Genomic DNA, 20,822 nt, shown 5'->3' with positions numbered 1-20,822 from the left:
CTCCCTGACATCACATCCTGCCGCGCCCGCCCTGAACGCCTCTGGCGAGCCGTACAGAGTGGTTGTGAGAAGAGAGAGAGAAGAGCAAAGTTAAAAAAAAGTCTAAAAAACAACTTTTTTCGGCATCCCACCTCTCCCATCCACTACCCAGTCCTGTACCCTTCCTCCTTGTGTTCCCCCCACGTTTTTGGTCAGTAATATCCTATCACTGACCACTTCTTAGTCTTCAGGACCAATTTCTTGGTCCCTGGGGATTCTTTTTTTCTTTATAAAACATATAAAACAAAAAAATATATAAAAATTAAAAAAAACCAGTTAATTTAGACAATTTAACTGGTTAGCTTAGTATTAGGGTTAGTTAGTGTCATGGAACCGTCAAAAAGCGTAGTTAGGTATAGCGTCCGGGAAGAGCAGGGCACATTCTAGCAGCAACGTATTGTGTGTCAAGTACAAGGCCAAGAGAGATGTCCTTGTATTGACAACAATACATGGCCACACCAGTACCCATGTACCTGTACGAGGTACCAGTACAGAGACCCCCAAACCAGACTGCATCATGGACTACAATAGGTACATGGGAGGGGTGGACTTGTCAGATCAAGTCCTGAAGCCCTACAGCGCCATGCGGTGTGGTATAAGAAGCTGGCCGGGCATATCGTACAGATGGTATTGTACAATGTGTACGTGCTACGTAGATGTGAAGGCCAGATGGAAACTTTCCTGGAATTTCAAGAGATGGTTATCAAGAACCTAATCTTTAGGGACCAGGAAGGGGGGGGGACCCAGTACTTCTGGAATCGAGGCCACACGCATCGTACCAGGGCAGCAACACTTTCCAGGAGAAGTTCCCCAAACTGGCAAGAAGGGAAAAAGTAAAAAAGAGGTGCAGAGGCTTCTCAAAGAGGGGGATAAGGAAGGACACAATATACCAATGCGACACGTGTCCCGAAAAACCAGGGCTCTGTATAAATGATTGTTTTGGAATTTATCATACATCCCTTAATTTTTAATTTACCCTGATGCACTCTGCACAGCTTATCCCCCTATTCTTTCCCTTCTGAGCCCTGCCGTGTGCCCAGGCAGCTGATAACAGCCACATGTAGGGTATTGCCATACCCGGGAGAACCCACATTACAGTTTATGGGGTGTATATATCCGGTGGCGCATGCTGGGCACAATACATTGGACACTGACATGGCATATATATATATATATATATATATATATATATATATATATATCTATATATATATAAAATTGCAAATCTCACCCTGCACCATCTGCTGCGCATTATTTTTTTACACAGTACCTGTGGGGTCAAAATGCTCACTACACCTCTAGATGAATGTCTTAAGTGGTGTAGTTTTTAAAATGGGGTCACTTCTCGGGGGTTTCAACTGTACTGGTACCTCAGGGGCTTCTGCATACATGACTTAGCACCAGAAAAGCTCCAGTAGGCCAAATGGTGGTCCTTTCCTTCTGAACCCTGCCGTGTACCCAGGCAGCTAATAACAGCCACATGTAGGGTATTACCGTACCCGAGAGAACCCACATTACAGTTTATGGGGTGTATATCTCCGGTGGCCCATGCTGGGCACAATATATCGGACACTGACATGGCATATATATATATATATATATATATATATATATATATATATATATATATATATATATATATATATATAAAAAATTGAAAATCTCACTCTTCACCATCTGCTGCACATTATCTTTTACACAGTACCTGTGGGGTCAAAATTTTCACTACACCTCTAGATGAATGTCTTAAGGGGTGTAGTTTTTAAAATGTGGTCATTCTCGGGGGTTTCAACTGTACTGGTACCTCAGGGGCTTCTGCATACATGACTAAGCACCGGGAAAGCTTCAGTAGGCCAAATGGTGGTCCTCTCCTTCTGAGTCCTGCCATGGGCCCAAACGGCAGTTTATCACCACAAATGGGGTATTGCCGCACTAAGGACAAATTGGGCAACAAAATGGGGTATTTTGTTCCATGTGAAAATAAGAAATTTTGATCAAAAATGACATCTTATTGTGTTGTAGTCCACAGGAACACTAGAGCCACATGTGGGACATTTCTAAAAACGGCAGAATCTGTACAATGCGTATTTAGTAGTGTTTCTCTGGTAAAACCTTCTGTGTTACAGAATTTTTTTTTATAGAATTGAAATTCAGCAAGAAAAATTAAATTTGCAAATTTCACCTCCACTTTGCTTTAATTCCTGTGAAATGCCTGGAGGGTTAAAAAAAACGTTCTAAATGCTGTTTTGAATACTTTGAGGGTCTAGTTTTTAAAATGGGGTGTTTTATCAGGGTTTCTAATACATAGGCCCCTCAAAGCCACTTCAGAACTGAACAGGTAACTTAAAAAAAAGTATTTTGAAATTTTCTTAAAAATATGAGAAAATGCTGTTTATGATCTAAGCCTTGTAACGTCCAAGAAAAATAAAATAATGTTCAAAAAACGATGGCAATCTAAAGTAGACATATGGGAAATGTGAACTAGTAACTATTTTTGGTGGTATAATCATCTGTTTTACAAGCAGATTCATTAAAATTCTGAAAAATGCTATTTTTTCAACATTTTCTCTAAATTTTGCAATTTTTCACCAATAAACACTGAATGTATCGACAACATTTTTATACAAACATGAAGTCCAATGTCTCACGAGAAAACAAGCTCAGAATCGCTTGGATAGGTTTAAGCATTCCAACGTTACTACCACATAAAGTGAAATTTGTCAGATTTAAAAAATGGGCTCTGAGCCTTAAGGCCAAAACAAGGCTGCGTCCTTAAGGGGTTAAACAACGATGCCAATCTAAAGTAGACTTATGGGGGATGTTATTTAGCAACAATTTTGTGTGGTATAACTGCCTGTCTTACAAGCAGATACATTAAAATTTAGAAAAATGCTAAATTTTGTAATTTTTCGCAAAGTTTTGGTGTTTTTCACAATTAAATACTGAATGTATCGAGCAAATTTTGCCAGTAACATAAAGTCCAATGTGTCACGAGAAAACAATCTCAGAATCGCCTGGATAGGTAAAAGCATTCCAAAGTTTTTACCACATAAAGTTAAAAATGTCAGATTTTAAAAATGAGGCTCTGTCAGGAAGGTGAAAAGTGGCCAAAGCGGGAAGGGGTTAAACTATTGGTTGCTGCAGGTAATGCTAATTATTACACAATCAAAGGAGTAGCATCCATCTGATCGGATGACTGGGCTTTCCTGTGACGTAATTTGGGAGTAGCCATCCACATACACTCAGCCCCAGGGTTCTCAAAAGCACCCCAGGGCTATCTTTCCTAATTGCATTTTAGGTATATCCTAACATTGTTTGTTAAACAAAAAATAAAAAAAATGAAAGGAAATATGGTAATATATTAGCATGTAGACATATAGATGTACATTAATAGATAAAAATAATTTAAAACAATCAAGTGTTGTTTACATAATAACGTTAATAAAGAAAGTTCCACGAAAAAAAGCAAATGCGTAACATACACATGACTTAAGGTATGTTTGGGTGCCTTTGCTATCTATGACCTCCCACCACCAGTAACCCAATAAGAGACCACAACTTGAATTGGTGTAAAGGCCACATGAGTCATTTATTAAATACACAAAAATGCTCAAATGCAATCAAATAGCATAACACATAATATAACAAACACTCCATAAATTAACATCCTGCTCTATTCTGCAACATTCCCCTGTTAAAGGATCCTTGAAGGCACTTCAGGCATTATATTTTCACTCCATCCTTTCCTTATCAGGTCTGGGTCCTATTGCCCTACAGCCGTACTGCACCTGACCCGAGGGCACCAACCATCTCCAAGACCTACCCTTCCTGGGGACCCTGCCCATCAGGAATGTATGAAACAAGCTGGGTAACCACTCCCCAGCCCCTACGATACTACCCAGGGTTAAATGCCCCGAGTTCTTTTTCCAACAATGCCATATGTTGTTTTCTTTCTTCCCATTACGTGCCTTCAAAGACCCCTCCTCCTACCGCCACAACATTCATGTTTGATACCTTACACATGAACGTCCCTCCACAACCGCAGGGCTTTCTCCAAGCCGTCTTTAATGCCCAGAGTCCACATGTCCAATCCCACTTCATTTAAATGGACCCCGTCCGACCAAAGAAAGCCATCTTTAGCCCCCTCCAACTCCCTATAACGCACCACTACGCCACAATTGCGAGCCACAAATTTGCCCACAACTTTATTCACCTTTTCCCTGGCCCGATTCAAACTCTGCACTGAACGTGCTTGCCTCCACACCCTGTGAGCAACAATGTCTGACCAAATGAACCAACAAGGATCCCGGCCACACAGGCCTAACCGTAACAAACTCTTGAAAACAGCGCACCAGGCATACCCTCGACCCTGGTAACTCATGCAAGTGCACCAAAAAACCTTTCCCCGCTTGGTCAGTCTTTGATCTACGGAGCAAGCATGACATGCAGGACCCTCTTAATTCAACATCCAAGAACAATAAGCCCCCAGCCACCCGCTTACTTGCCGCCACCAACTCCGATATCCTGAAAGCCCCAAAGAAAGCTAAAGAAAAAGCCAGTGTAAACAAACGTACTTGAAACCCTGACACGCAAACAGTCTGCAAATGCTCACAAAGAGATTCCAAAAGATACCGGCTTCCTATAATCCCTAAACACGGAACCCCTCCTGAAACCCTTCATCGCTTGCCTAACCAGAAAAGACTTAGTCACGTCCTCCTCCCCTCTGAGTCCAAACCAAAACGCTATTGCAGACAAATGCCAAGAGACTCCTGATGCAGACACCCCCCTCACTGTAAGAATTCCCTATAAAATACAGCAAGCAGGCCAATCGATCCGTGTCCGAACTACCCACCTGCGCATCCCCCAACAATGCTTCCCAAACCCGCAAAGCCACACTGTACCTCTTCCACGTAACTGCACTAACTGACTTCCTAATTAGCGACATTGCCACAGTCACACCACCTTCCAAAGATGCTCCAGGCAAGCAAGGCCATGAATCTCCGCCCCCAGCGCCAGCAGATGAAACCTGTCCCACTGTTGACGAGAAAGGGAATCAGCCACTGAATTAAGCACCCCTGGAACAGGAATTGCCACAAAATGCGAATTCAAAACCAACCCCCTCAAAGCCAAATGTCTCAATAATCGCACAACTGACGGGGAATTTGCCGTCTGCGCATTGATGGCCTGAACAACTCCCAAATTGTCACACACAAAACGCACTCTCCTGTCCCCAGGGGTGAACCTAGCCCCTTTGCTGCCTGAGGTGAACTATAGAAAGGCGCCCCCCCCCCACAAATCTATCCAAGTAACAACAGCCGGACGCTCTGACTGTCTGCTGAGTTCAGCGGCCCAGCGCTATGATGCAGTGATTGCGCTAGGCCGCTGACGTCAATAGCGTGCTTTTGGACTGTTGTAGACCGCAGGCCTAAACCAGGCTGTGGTCTACGAGAGAAAACGGTGGGGCAGGGAGCCAACGGCCCAGGGCTGGCTGGCACATTTTAGCCTGGAGGCAAGCACACAGCACTTTCCCAAGAGTAGCGGCCCATTTTGGGGGCATTGTGAAATTGCTGAGTTTGTCCTGCCTAACACCACCGCTATAGAACTGCTACATGTCAATGGAAAAATCTTCCACCAGAGGAAAAAATGTTTCCCAATGGTGGAATTAAAGAAAGCTTCACCCAAGCCTGGGACCTGGTACTCTGCCATGTGGAAAAAATGTTCCCTCTGGCGAAAGACTTTTCAGTTGACAGGTAGCAGAGTCTGAAGGGGAATTATTATTATTTTTTACCTCTAGATTCTAGTGAATTGCAGGGGAGAAGGAAAGTGTATATTTTTTTATTTTTCATACTTTTTTTTTTTTCCCGGTTGGTTCCAATGGACCGTTTGGACTACGCCGTAGATTTATTTGACTACTTTAATGATCTATGTTTTTTTTTTTTTTTAAATAAAATGGTGAAAGCGGGTTGTGTGAGGGAGTTTTTATTTAAATTAAAAAATGTTTCTTATGTCCATGTGTTTTTTTTAATACATTATTACCGCCAGTGTAATGGCCGCTATCTGATTGACAGCATCCATTACTAAGGCTGGGGCTTACTGTTAACCAGTAAAAAGGCTAGCACCAACCTCCCATTATTACCCCGGTACCCAACACCGCCAGGGGTACCGGGAAGAGCCGGGTACAATCCAATACCTGAACATATGAAGCGACAGCCGGGCACCGTCATCCCTTCAGATGGTCGGGTCTTGGATCGTACCTGGCTCTTCCTGGTACCCCTGATAGCAGTGGGTACTGTGGTAATAATGGGAGGTTGGTGCTAGCCTTTTTACTAATTAACACTAAGTCCCAGCCTTAGTAATGGATGCTGTCAGACAGCGGCTATTACGAAGACGGTAATAAAGTATAAAAAAAAGACATACTACTTTTTTAATTGAAATAAAAACTCTCTCACATAACGCTCTGACCATTTTATTAAAATAATGTAGATCATCAAAGTAATCCAACGAATTTACGACGTTGTCCAAATGGTCCAGCGAAACCTGCAAAACAACCAGTATGAAAAATACTTATACTCACCTACTGCAGTCTTCTGTCTTCTCCCCTGCGCTGCAATAGAAACTAGAGGTCAATGAACTGTACTTCCTATTGTGGTGCCCGGGACCTAGAGATCCAGCAGAAATGTTAATCGTTATTAATAATTCTGACGCATCAGCGGACAGAGGAGTCCCTGTATTAGCTACGTGACCGGGGTAACTAGCAGTCACAGTGAAGTGTTAGGTAAGGGTGTGGGGCAGGAGGAGTCGGCAATTCAAATAAATTGACGGGTGGTCCTGCATTCACAGCAGGCAGGGCCTGGCAATTCATTTCAATTGACAGACAACTCCTGCGATGACTGCAGTGGCTGTCGCTCTTAGGGTATGTGCACACACACTAATTACGTCCGTAATTGACGGACGTATTTCGGCCGCAAGTACCGGACCGAACACAGTGCAGGGAGCCGGGCTCCTAGCATCATACTTATGTACGATGCTAGGAGTCCCTGCCTCGCTGCAGGACAACTGTCCCGTACTGAAAGCATGATTACAGTATGGCACAGTTGTCCTGCAGCGAGGCAGGGACTCCTAGCGTCGTACATAAGTATGATGCTAGGAGCCCGGCTCCCTGCACTGTGGTCGGTCCGGTACTTGCGGCCGAAATACGTCCGTCAATTACGGACGTAATTAGTGTGTGTGCACATACCCTTAGATAAAATGGCACCCGTCTTCCCCCTAGAAGCGAGGGTCGCTGTGGGTCCCTGTGAACCGTACATGTCGCGGAGCACATTTCAAAGCTAAAATAGTTCCAGCAGGAGATAGGAAAGTAGGGATGGGAGCCGACCCTATGCCCTGAGTAGGGATGTCACGATACCAGAATTTGGACTTCGATACCGATACTTCGTTTAGTATTGCGATTTCGATACCAATTCGATACTTTGTCAACTGTAATAAAAAAAAAATAGTTCTTCCATTTTCTGATGTGTGGTGTGATGATGAATTTAACCTCCACGTGCCTCACATTAATAGTAATTAACCCCATCATGTTTCTCAGTCATAATGGGTTCATGTGTAAGGTACATGATGGGGTTAATTACTATTAGGGGGGATTCACACGAGCGTGTATTCGGTCCGTGCGGGCCGCGTGGTTTTCACGCGGCACGCATGGACCAATACAAGTCTATGGGGCAGTACAGACAGTCCGTGCTTTTTGCGCAGCGTTTGTCTGCTGCGCAAAAAGCGCGACAGGTTCAATAACTCTGCGTATTTCGCGCATCACGCACCCATTGAAGTCAATGGGTGCGTGAAAATCACGCGCACCACACGGAAGCACTTCCGTGGGACGAGCGTGATTCGCGCAACAGCAGTGAAAAGGATGAATGAAAACAGAAAAGCACCACGTGCTTTTCTGTTTCCAAGCATCCAAACGGAGTGTCTTTGCGAGGAGCGAACCCCGACAACCGAGGCAAACTTCACCGGGTTCGGCCAAACTCGTTTTGGCCGAACCCGGCAAAAAAATTTCCGGTCCGCGACGTCGGGAGAGATTCACTGTGCATGGTGCTGAAAGAGTTAAACTGTTTCAGCACCATGGACAGTGACTTGCGATCCCAAAATACATGAACCTGTAAAAAAAAACGAAGTTCTAACTTACCGATTACTCCTGTCTCCTTCCTGCAGTCCGACCTCCCGGGATGACACTTCAGTTCAAGTGACAGCTCCAGCCAATCACAGGCCAAGCACAGGCTGCAGCCAATCACAGGCTGCAGCGGTCACTTGGACTGCCGCGTCTTCCAGGGAGGTGGGGCCCGATGTCAAGAGAGGCGCGTCACCAAGGACGCGTCACCAAGGACGCGTCACCAAGGCAACGGCCGGGAAGTTCTCGGTAAGTAGGAACTTTATCTTTTTTTTTAACAGGTTTTTCGCTGTTGTGTTCGGCATTCACTGTCGAGGGTGCTGAAAGAGTTAGCTCTTTCAGCACCTTGGACAGTGACGGGCGTCGACAAGCCTCATCTCTATGATGCCGGCTGCGCGAAAATCACGCAGCCGCGCATCAGACACGCATGACACACGCAGCTGTCAAATGGTTTTTGCGCTCGCAAAACGCCGCGTTGTTTGCGCGCGCAAAAACGCAACGCTCGTGTGAATCTCCCCTTAATGTGAGGCACATGGAGGTTAAATTCATCATCGCACCTCGAGCCCCACAATAGGTGATAGAAAGCAGTTTTTATTATATTTTTTTTACAGCGTACACATCATAAATGATGCAAAAAAATAGTTGTGCAGGTTATTACGGCCGCGCCAATACCGAATATGTGTGTATTTTATGTGTTGATACTTATTTTAATGTTTATAGTAAAAAAGGTGTATGTGTATTTTTTTTTTATTTAACATTACTTTGTTTTTACTTTATTTTTTAACATACAGACAAGCAGTAGAAGACTGAATTCAATGAAATGCTCAGCCCTTAGTCAGTCTTCTACTGCTTGTCTGTATGTTCATTACCCTGCACATAAACCAATCACGTTCTCCGAATATTCACAGCGCAACCAATCTGAAAGTTTACAGTGCTTGGGAATAAGTGACTGGGGCAGAAGAGGATGGAGGCACAGCCTTATATAGTGGATCGAGCGGGTTCCCCAGCAGCATTTAAAAGAAACAGGATCCTGACCTGTCCACAGAGTTTAAGGCAGCACAGAGTATTTCAGGAGATGAGCGTGCGGATCTTATGCGGGGTGGTGACTTGCCAATCATGTGAATGTGTTATTGAGGACAGGAGTGGAGGAGAGGTAACAGACTGAGAGCTACGTAATGGTAAGAGCAGAGTTCACAGCAGCACAGAATATTTCAGGAGAGGAGCGTGCAGATGTTGAGGAGTGTATGACGCTGACTGGTCACTGATTAGTCAGCGTCATACACATAAACACGCCCAGTTAAAAACACAATACACGCCCAGTTGGACATAACGAAAAAAACACGCCCATTTCAAAGCTCATTTGCATAAATATAAAATAGCTCATAACTTGGCCAAAAATGAACGTTTTTAAAAAAAACAAAAAACGTTACTGTTCTCTACATTGCAGCGCCGATCACATGCAATAGGAGATAGGGATTTGAGAATCTGGTGACAGAGCCTCTTTAAGGGTATGTTCACACAGAGTTTTTTGCAGGCAGAAAATTCTGCCTCAAAATTCCGTTTGGAATTTTGAGACAGATTTTGATCTGCCTGCACGCCGTTTGCCGCGCTTTTCGCTCGTGCCCATTGAGCGCAACGGGCAAAAACGCTGCAAAATACACTTTCTCTGCCCCCATTGTCAATGGGAGGAAAGAGACGTAAACGCCCAAAGATAGGGCATGCCGCTGCTTTTTCCCGCGAGATGGTTTTTCCGCTCGCGGGTAAAAAACGCCTCTGCCTCCCATTGAAATCAATGGGAGGCATTTTCGACCATTTTTTGGCGCGTTTTCCGACGCGGTTTCCGCATCAAAAAACTCTTTGTGAACTGACCCTTAAAGTGTAATTGAACGTTAAAAAAAATCTTTGACATGTCATAGAAAATTTCAGAAGTTTTGATCATTGGGGGTCTGAGCACTTAACACTCCCCGATCGCTAAAACGAAACAGCAAAAGTGCTCAGGTGAGCGTTGTGCCGCTTCGTTTCTTATTGGCGTGTGTGTATATATATATTGCGCGCGCACACACACACACACGTACGTACGTTACACACACACACACACACATGCACACGACCGCACTGGTTAGTTGTGCATTGGTGTATCATTAGGATTCACAACAATTCACCATTATTGGCAAATCCGGACCGTAAAATAACTTGTCTTGAGTTTTTGCGGTCCGGATTTGCAGCCCCCATACGGATCAGTGTAAACCACGGTCGTGTGCATAGGGCCATAGAAATGAATGGATCCGCAATTTATCCGCAAATATGCGGATAAATTACAGCTGAGAAAAACCGGTCATGTGCATGAGGCCATACTGTACGTCCGTACGTACATACATACACACTCTGATACATACATAAATATATATATATATATATATATATATACACACACACACACACATACTAAACAACCCAAATATACACATACAGTACGTAGATTACATACTCGTGTATGTGTGTGTGTGTGTGTGTGTGTGTGTGTGTGTGTGTGTATGTATGTATATATATATATATATACAGTGAAGGAAATAAGTATTTGATCCCTTGCTGATTTTGTAAGTTTGCCCACTGTCAAAGACATGAACAGTCTAGAATTTTTAGGCTAGGTTAATTTTACCAGTGATAGATAGATTATATTTAAAAAAAAACAGAAAATCACATTGTCAAAATTATATATATTTATTTGCATTTTGCACAGAGAAATAAGTATTTGATCCCTTTGGCAAACAAGACTTAATACTTGGTGGCAAAACCCTTGTTGGCAAGCACACCAGTCAGACGTTTTTTGTAGTTGATGATGAGGTTTTCACACATGTTAGATGGAATTTTGGCCCACTCCTCTTTGCAGATCATCTGTAAATCATTAAGATTTCAGGGCTGTCGCTTGGCAACTCGGATCTTCAGCTCCCTCCATAAGTTTTCGATGGGATTAAGGTCTGGAGACTGGCTAGGCCACTCCATGACCTCAATGTGCTTCTTTTTGAGCCACTCCTTTGTTGCCTTGACTGTATGTTTCGGGTCATTGTCGTGCTGGAAGACCCAGCCACGAGCCATTTTTAATGTCCTGGTGGAGGGAAGGAGGTTGTCACTCAGGATTTGACGGTACATGGCTCCATCCATTCTCCCATTGATTCGGTGAAGTAGTCCTGTGCCCTTAGCAGAGAAACACCCCCAAAACATAATGTTTCCACCTCCATGCTTGACAGTGAGGACGGTGTTCTTTGGGTCATAGGCAGCATTTCTCTTCCTCCAAACTCGGCTCAATTTTAGTCTCATCTGACCACAGCACCTTCTCCCAATCACTCTCAGAATCATCCAGATGTTCATTTGCAAACTTCAGACGGGCCTGTACATGTGCCTTCTTGAGCAGGGGGACCTTGCGGGCACTGCAGGATTTTAATCCATTACGGCGTAATGTGTTACCAATGGTTTTCTTGGTGACTGTGGTCCCAGCTGCCTTGAGATCATTAACAAGTTCCCCCCGTGTAGTTTTCGGCTGAGCTCTCACCTTCCTCAGGATCAAGGATACCCCACGAGGTGAGATTTTGCATGGAGCCCCAGATCGATGTCGATTGACAGTCATTTTGTATGTCTTCCATTTTCTTACTATTGCACCAACAGTTGTCTCCTTCTCACCCAGCGTCTTACTTATGGTTTTGTAGCCCATTCCAGCCTTGTGCAGGTCTATGATCTTGTCCCTGACATCCTTAGAAAGCTCTTTGGTCTTGCCCATGTTGTAGAGGTTAGAGTCAGACTGATTAATTGAGTCTGTGGACAGGAGTCTTTTATACAGGTGACCATTTAAGACAGCTGTCTTTAATGCAGGCACCAAGTTGATTTGGAGCGTGTGACTGGTCTGGAGGAGGCTGAACTCTTAATGGTTGGTAGGGGATCAAATACTTATTTCTCTGTGCACAATGCAAATAAATATATATAATTTTGACTATGTGATTTTCAGTTTTTTTTTTTTTTATATAATCTATCTCTCACTGGCAAAATTAACCTAGCCTAAAAATTCTAGACTGTTCATGTCTTTGACAGTGGGCAAACTTACAAAATCAGCAAGGGATCAAATACTTATTTCCTTCACTATATATATATATGTATACGCACACATACATACACATACACACATACATACATACATTACATACATACAGTACAAACTACACATACCTTTTGTAGACTCCAGAGAAAATCAGGAAGAGGTGGAGAGTCCATGGCAGGATCTCCCCTGAGCCTCTTCATGCCGGCAATAGGTGAAGACACGTGCTCGCTGTTCTCTCCATCCAGACGCTCAGCAGTATCACATTACAACAGGGACAGGAGAGTGGAGAGCAGCGGGGGAAGTCAGGGGGGTGGGGTTATTAAGGTGGCACAGGAGTGATATTCTCTTAAGGAGGCAGCACATATTGCAGCTGCTAATAAGTGGTGGAAACGTCGGCCAGCAGCTCTGTAATGCCGCCCCCTCTAAGACCCTGCAGTGTGCCGCCTGAAGCCAGAGGCTCAACTTGCCTCATGGTAAGTGCGGCCCTGCCTGTCCCTCAGACAATCCCCCAAAGTTCCGCAGCCACCACAATCGGGAACAATTCCACCAAAGCCAAATTACGGACAAAACCACATTCACGCCATGCACTAGGCCAAACACAGCACTGGCTCTGGAAATATGCCCCAAAACCACAAGCACCTGATGCATCCGTAAAGAGCTCCAAATCCGCACTAGACACTGGCCTATACATGAGAAGACGCCCATTGTAGCTTTGCAAAAACTCCCCCCACACCAACAAATCCGCTTTTAACTCACAGGGCAACCTAATGAAATGATGAGGATAATGAACCTCAATGTCAGTTTTTGCCAGCAGTGAGCCCTTCCCATACTTGCGAACCCAAACGACCGCCGAATCAAAGGAAGTGTAACTAACTACGCAAAGGTTAGGATCGATGCCATCGTTCACCGACTCCCCCTCCGGATACGATAAATGATGAATTAGGCGGAATTTGTTAACCTCCTTTTTCGGAACCAAAGCCAAAGGGGAAACCCGCAAACCAGGAATGGGGGGGGTGAGGAAAACGGGCCAGCCATGCGGCCCAAAGCCACCTCTTTCATCAATTTATCAGTAACCAATTCGGGCTGCGCTAAGGCAGACGACAAATTGCGGACCACCCCATCCCATACTGCAGAAGCACAAGGAATCCTAAAACCCTCTGAAAAACACCAAAACAATAAGTCCGCCACTTTCTTATTTGGGTACGCCCTTAAAAACTGAAGCATCCATTCCACTTTCACCAGCGTCGCCCCTCTCCTGTTCAGCATCTCCCTGCTTGCCCTTATGCTTCCTGAAGCATCTGGACAATCCATGTGCGCCTCCGCAACCGGAGAGCTTGTACCTACAATCTGATCCAAATTTACAATGCCCCTCGTTAAACTGCCAGCAACATCCTTTCCCGGATGCAGCTGACCAACCCATTGCTGACCCCTGAACGCCGGCTGCATCACGAAAGAGCTGATGCCCCTGTTTTGGAGCCGACATTAATCGCATCCAAAGACTAATGTCCTTGTGATCCCATCTCAAGGAAGGGTGCACCGACTTTCGCTAACGAAATTGTTCGTCATACCTCAACCATGCGTTACCGCCGTATACCCTGTACGCCTCCCCCACAGGATCCATGTAGCAAAACAGCGCCGAGCAATTCTCCGGCGCCTTTTCGCCCACCACGCTAGCCAAAATAGCAAAAGCTTGTAGCCAATTCGCAAACGTCAGAGGAATCAATCAATAACAACGTCGTTCCTCTTCCTCCTTTTTACTCTCATCCGGTTTCCACCGGTCCAGGTTAAACTTTTCCAGTGGCAACAGAGCAAAAATATCTACATATTCATCCCTCCATATCTTTTCTTTTAGTTCAGACTTCAAAGCACACATACACCTCACCCTTTGCAGCGTCAGCCAAACGCACATCATCCACCACTTTCTTTGACGTACCAGCCCCCGCATCAACAGACTTATCCACCTCTACCACAGCCCCCACACCAAGCTCAACTGAACTAGCAACTGCAACCCCTGCCACAGCCGCACTTCCACACACCTCACTAGCAGCACCCCAAACCCTCGCCGGGGACTGCCCTACATCCCCCATACCCTTAGCAAAAAAATCCTGCATACCCTTAAAAAAACATCTGCATATTAGCTATAGAAAACATGCCCCCCCCACATCACTCCCACCCATCCTCGGAACATCATCAGTGGTAGACTCACCCGGCCGTCCCTGAGGTGACCTCCCAGTGGCCGTATCCATAGATCCAGACGGTCTCTCCCTCAATCGCGGCGTTCCAGGGGGCTGATGGACCACCCTCTCCTCGCAGCTGGCTGACGTAGAACTAGGCCCAGCCGACACCGGCCCGTCCAAAATGCAGCCAACCGCTTCTGGCGTGGCATACACGGATAAGCAGTCCAGGCTCCTATGATCCTCGGTGTCCCCAATGCTGTCCTCCGACTCCTCAGCAGCCCTTTCAGGCAGGCAAGATGGCCAACATCACTACAATTCCTGGACCGGGTACTTTCGGTCCCCGCCGCACGCCTCCCTGCTCCAGCAGGAGGCGATAGCATCCTCCGAGATAAGCCTGCACGCCGCTCCCTGCAGACTGCCCGTGAAGTCCCCGGCTCCGGAACATCGGCGCTGGAGAGGGCCGTCACATCCGGTCCCACCATCACATTCGGTCTTGTCGATGAAGACAGGAGGAGGGAAGATGGCCACGGCCCCACTCCTCCTGCGACCTCAAATCTTGCCCGCCTGCCAGGATTCCTCCCTGACCTAGCCCCCAAGCATGGCGCCCACTTAGGACCTGGAGCAGGAGGGTCCCTAGTGGGGCTCCCCCGTGCCCCCATGCAGCAGCGCCGCATCCTGAATCCTGGCCATCATGTGCTCCAACGAAGCATCCATGCTCAGGTAAGTGATGTTCCCTCACATTGCAGTACACTACACAAAAACTTTCTTCTTTTATCCAGCAGGAAAGAGGGCTGCCTTTATCCCACCAGGGCTTATATACACCATACTCCTCCCTCCACTTAAGGATACACCCCTATGGCCAATCCCCTTTCCCTTAACCCCTCAAACCCCTTAAACTTAGCCTACAACTTATAGCATTACCCAAACCACCTTGTCATGCGCTCTCTTTATTACATCTGCGCCTGCATTACGTTGGGCTCACTTGTTTATTACACCTCATGTACATAGTTACCCAAACAATAAATTGAATGTACATTTTAATGTGAAGGCCCTTAAAGGGAAGGTGTCATGAATTATTTTTTTTAATCATATTGCTTTTAATATGATATTAACATAAATTTTATTTATTTGTGTTCTCATGTTGTACTTTTTACATTGTTCTTACTTTTACTTCTCTATGGGGGCTGCCATTTTTTTTTCATCTCTGTATGTGTCGATTAACGACACATACAGAGATGGAATACGGCGCATACAACGGGAGCCGTTCCATTCTCAGAAGTGTACGCTGTCTGTGTGGAAACGGCGCATGCACCGCTCCCACACAGACCAAAACGAAGCCCGTTCGCAGAGCGAAATCCAGCGCCATTTTCATGTGGTCCGGAAGCCGCTGCCGGACAGTCAGATGACGACTTCCAGCCGCGGCTTCCGGTCATATGTTCAGGTGCAAGCAGTGGCGGATTAAGTAGACCATGGGCCCTGGGCTGTTACCCAAACTTGGGCCCCCCTTCCTCACCGCCGCCCTGCCGCGCCGTAACTATTTTTGACACTACTTTTTTGGGCAAGCATTAACAGTGTTACGATTTCCCTTGTCACAGGGCTGTGTCCCTACATACTGAGAGTATCACACTGTGCAGGGACACAACCTCCTGACAAGAGGAATTGTCTATCAGTCCTGGACTGCAGAAAGACTTTTTGTGAAATACAAGGATTTCTATAATAAAAGTGTCAGGAGAGGTGACAGATTCTCTATAAATCTAGTGACTCACAGGTGACGACGTCTCAGATTCTAGTAGTTTTTTTCCTCTTTTCTTCTCCATCCGGTCCAGCGCTCATGACGACTTCTCCCGGCCATGACTCATTTCTGCAGAATTTGCCACTCAGATGTCTCCTCACTTTTCCAACATTTCCACACCTATAAACGAAAATAAAGTTATCATGGTGCCACATACTGTGCCCCTAAATATAATAGCACCAAACACTGCGTGCCTGAATATAATAATACCACACACTGTAAAACACCACATACACACAGCCCCCTGTACATAGTGCCACACACAGCCCCTGTAGATATTACACACCCCCATAGATATCGCCATACACAGCCCCCTCTATATATCACACATCCTCCCCGTAGAGAGCGTTACACACAGCCCCATATAGATAGTGCCATACAGCCCCCTGTAGAGAGCGCCACACAGCCCTCCCCCTCTTGTAAATAGCACCAAAAAGCCCCCCCTATAAAGAGCGCCACACACATACCACTGTGGATAGCACTACACAGCCCCCCCTTGTATATAGTGCCACACAGCGCTCCCCCTTGTATATAGTGCCACACAGCGCTCCCCTTGTATATAGTGCCACACAGCGCTCCCCCTTGTATATAGTGGCACACAGCGCTCCCCCTTGTATATAGTGCCACACAGCGCTCCCCCTTGTATATAGTGGCACACAGCGCTCCCCCTTGTATATAGTGGCACACAGCGCTCCCCCTTGTATATAGTGGCACACAGCGCTCCCCCTTGTATATAGTGCCACACAGAACTCCCCCTTGTATATAGTGCCACAAGGTTATGTACACATTTAAAAACTTGATATCATAATTTTATATATATATATATATATATATATATATATATATATATTACCCAATTACCCTAATATAGACATGTAATATATTACAATTTACGGTAAACAATGACGATTACAAATAAAAGGTCTATTTTAGGGTAAAACTATGTTATTACCAAAAAAAATAGCTGAAACGTAAAAAAGCTTATTTGTTTACTATTATTTTCAAACTTTATGAATAAAAATTGTAAAATAGCAAAAAAGGTGTGTATAAAAACGATAAAAAACGAAACCTGCATTGTCTACGGAAAAAACGTCGCAAAAATCACGTCGTTTTTATTTATTTTTTATAAAAATGTGTGTTTGGTGCAACTTTGTAATTACGTTTTATTAAAAAATATTTTCACTTTTTAAGATACAGCTGCTTTGTATCCTGTATCCGTCAGGTCAGCAGGACTGACAGGATCAGTGACACGCAGGATCCACCTCAAATCTATCACATCTAAGATTATAATTTAGCGCAGGGCCCGTTTCACTGATCCCGTCAGTCCTGCTGACCTGACGGATACAGGATACAAAGCAGCTGTATCTCAAAAAGTGAAAATATTTTTTAATAAAACGTAATTACAAAGTTGCACCAAACACACATTTTTATAAAAAATAAATAAAAACGACGTGATTTTTGCGATGTTTTTTCCGTAGACAATGCAGGTTTCTTTTTTTTATCGTTTTTATACACACCTTTTTTGCTATTTTAGAATTTTTATTCATAAAGTTTGAAAATAACAGTAAAAAAATAAGCTTTTTTACGTTTCAGCTATTTTTTTTGGTAATAACATAGTTTTACCCTAAAATAGACCTTTTATTTGTGATTGTCATTGTCTACCGTAAATTGTAATATATTACATGTCTATATTAGGGTAATTGGGTCAGCGCTAGCGTTACAACAATGATTGGCGGGGGGGGGGGGGGACGACGGTTTTTATTGGGGTGGGTATTTTATGTGTATTTATTATTTCATTTTTTTTTGCACTTTACTTTCCTATTTTTTTATTACTGTGGTCTGTTCCTCAAAGGTCAAAAAAGACCTTTGGGGAACTTTATATATATTTTTTCTTTCTTTTACACCATGTTTTTCCACTGTAACTGGAGCTGCACAGCAGCCCCAGTTACAGGGGAAATCAGCCCTCTCATAGTGACGATTGTCACTAATAGGGCTGTGCTGGGTCTAGTTAGACCCAGCAGCAGCCTGCCACTAACGGCACCCGGCGATCATGTGACCAGTCACATGATCACCGGGAGGAATAGAGACAGCGCCGCTGCTGCTGTCTCTATTCCTATACACAGCGTTCATTGAACGCTGTGTAAGAAGACATCGGAGAAGACAGAAGCAGCGAAAGCTGCTTCTGTCTTCTCCTCAGGGTCCCCGGCAGTCACTGACAGCCGGAGACCCGACATTCAGCTGCCCGATCGCGCGGGCAGCAAGTTAAAACCCGAGCCGTAGAAAGTCTATGGCTCGGGTTTTAAGGACCCGTCCCTGACCGCTGGCCGTAAAAATACAGCCAGCGGTCGGGAACCAGTTGGGCAGGAGGATAAGCCTGCTGTACTGACCTCAGCGCCGGTGACCGACCGCCCGGCTCTTGTCTTGCGGATTCGGAGTAACAGAACAGCCGTCCGTCGCTGTTCTGTTACTCAATGGCGGCGGCCCGCCCTTGTCAGGGAGGCGTGTCCTACCCCTTTCCCGGCCAATTCCCTGCTCCTCCCCTCCTCATCTTCGTTAGTTAGCAGCGCTAGCGCGCTGAATAGGTACCTTTTCAAGATGATGTGCGGTTCGGGCTGCCATGGGCCCCCTGGGAGCCTCGGGCCCCGGGCGGCCGCCCGAATCGCCCATATGATAATCCGCCACTGGGTGCAAGGAATGGGAGCGTAGCCCAGCGGAGGCTGCGGCGGCAGGTAATTTATGTTCGTGTATGTGATGTGTGTATTAAGTTCGTGTGTTATTATGTTATGTTGTTATTATGTGTGTATTATGTTCGTGTATTATATACTGTCTGCTGAGCCCTGTATCTAACACTCCTACACTGTGCAGTCGCTCAAAAAATGGCAGCACACAGTGTAGAAGGTTTGAAGATTCAAACACTTACTTCTCCTGGCACTAGCCAGAAGAAGGGAGGGGGTATTGTGTGAGGACACTAGAGAGAGTGTGTCCACCCCAAATTTTCAGCATAAATCAATGAATAATAAAATAATAAAATAATAAAATATCTTTGCACTCTGAAGGCCTTATAGGCTATGTAAATTTTAGAAAGTGTTTTTTTTTTTTTTTTTAATAAAACTGTAATAGTGTGTGTTAATAAATTTTGTAAATATATTTTATTAAAAATAATTGTTACTTTTTAAGATACAGTTGTTCTGTATTTTTCATACAGAGCAAGTGTATCCAGCGCTATTCACTGAATTCGTCAGTCCCGCGTATCTGACGGGTTCAGTGTCAGCGGGTCCTGCTTGTAATCGATCACATCTAAGTTCTGAATAACAAAGTGATGGATAACCGCTCGGTCCTGCGTGTCAGAGACACGCAGGACCCGCTGTCACTGAAACCGTCAGGTCCGCGGGACTGACCGCTTCAGTGAATAGCGCTGGATACAGCTGCTCTGTATAGAGAATACAAAGCAGCTGTATCTTAAAATGTAAAAATAATTTTAAAAAAATGTATGTACAAAGTTTATTAACACACACTAATACAGATTTTTATTTAAAAAAAAAAAAAAAACAACACACTTTGAACCATTTACATAGCCTTTAAATTGGCTGTCTGGTTTAGAAAAAACATTTTTTATAAATACTGTATTAGGGTATGTTTCTACACGGCAGATTTGTTCAAGAAATATCTGCAATAAAGTGTTGCGTGTAAATGTACCCTTTAGAGAATTCTGATTTATTCAAGGGCAGTCCCTTGTTTGCGGTTTTCATCTATTAAGTCATTGCTACAAAGAGCCTCTCTGGAGGACCCAGAATGTCTATACATTACATTGACAGCACACTGATCTTAAGCACTGAGACCCCCACCGATCGCTAAAACGAAGCTGCAGAAGCGCTCGTGTTAGTGCTGAGCTGCTTCGTTTTTGTTCTGCTTTTCTGTACGGGCTCATAGACTATATATTGAGTCCGTACACCAACTGCTCGGCTTTCCGAGAAAAGCCGACAGAAAGCAAGCGGCTCAGCGCGCACACAAGCGCTTCTGCTGCTTCGTTTTAAAGTAATGCTTTGCTTTGCCTGTGGTGGCGCTGCAGGGGATTTCAACACATTTCTGTCGGGTTCCTCCAAAAATTACAGCTGATTGCTGGAGGTCCCAGCAGCAGGACACACTGTGATCAGCTTATTTTTAGGGGTCCATTTTAAGAAAAAGGTATTGTTCGAAGTGGCAAGACCTTTACTAAACATCATATGTCTATGTGTCCTCCACATGGGACAATGGTAAAATCCCTACTACTACTATTAGCGTCCAGGAGGACATATATACGATGGGGAATTTTATTAAGAAAAGCAATATAATAAAGCTCATCTTGTCCACAGACTTTCTTTTATAAAGAAGGAATTGGTGGCTATGGCCTAGCAAAATAGTATGATTCTTATATTCACAAAGTAATGATGTCGGATCCTCTTAAATCTCCATTGCCATCACTTTCCTGATTTGTGCTATTTATTTTACACCAATCACCTAGACATTACCCCTGATGAGAATCTATTACAAGTATGCTGTGGTGTATTAAAGGCTATGTCC

This window comes from Rhinoderma darwinii, chromosome 3 (assembly GCF_050947455.1).
Source record: "Rhinoderma darwinii isolate aRhiDar2 chromosome 3, aRhiDar2.hap1, whole genome shotgun sequence".
NCBI classification, from domain to species: domain Eukaryota; kingdom Metazoa; phylum Chordata; class Amphibia; order Anura; family Rhinodermatidae; genus Rhinoderma; species Rhinoderma darwinii.
Note: the sequence above shows the minus strand (reverse complement) of the source record.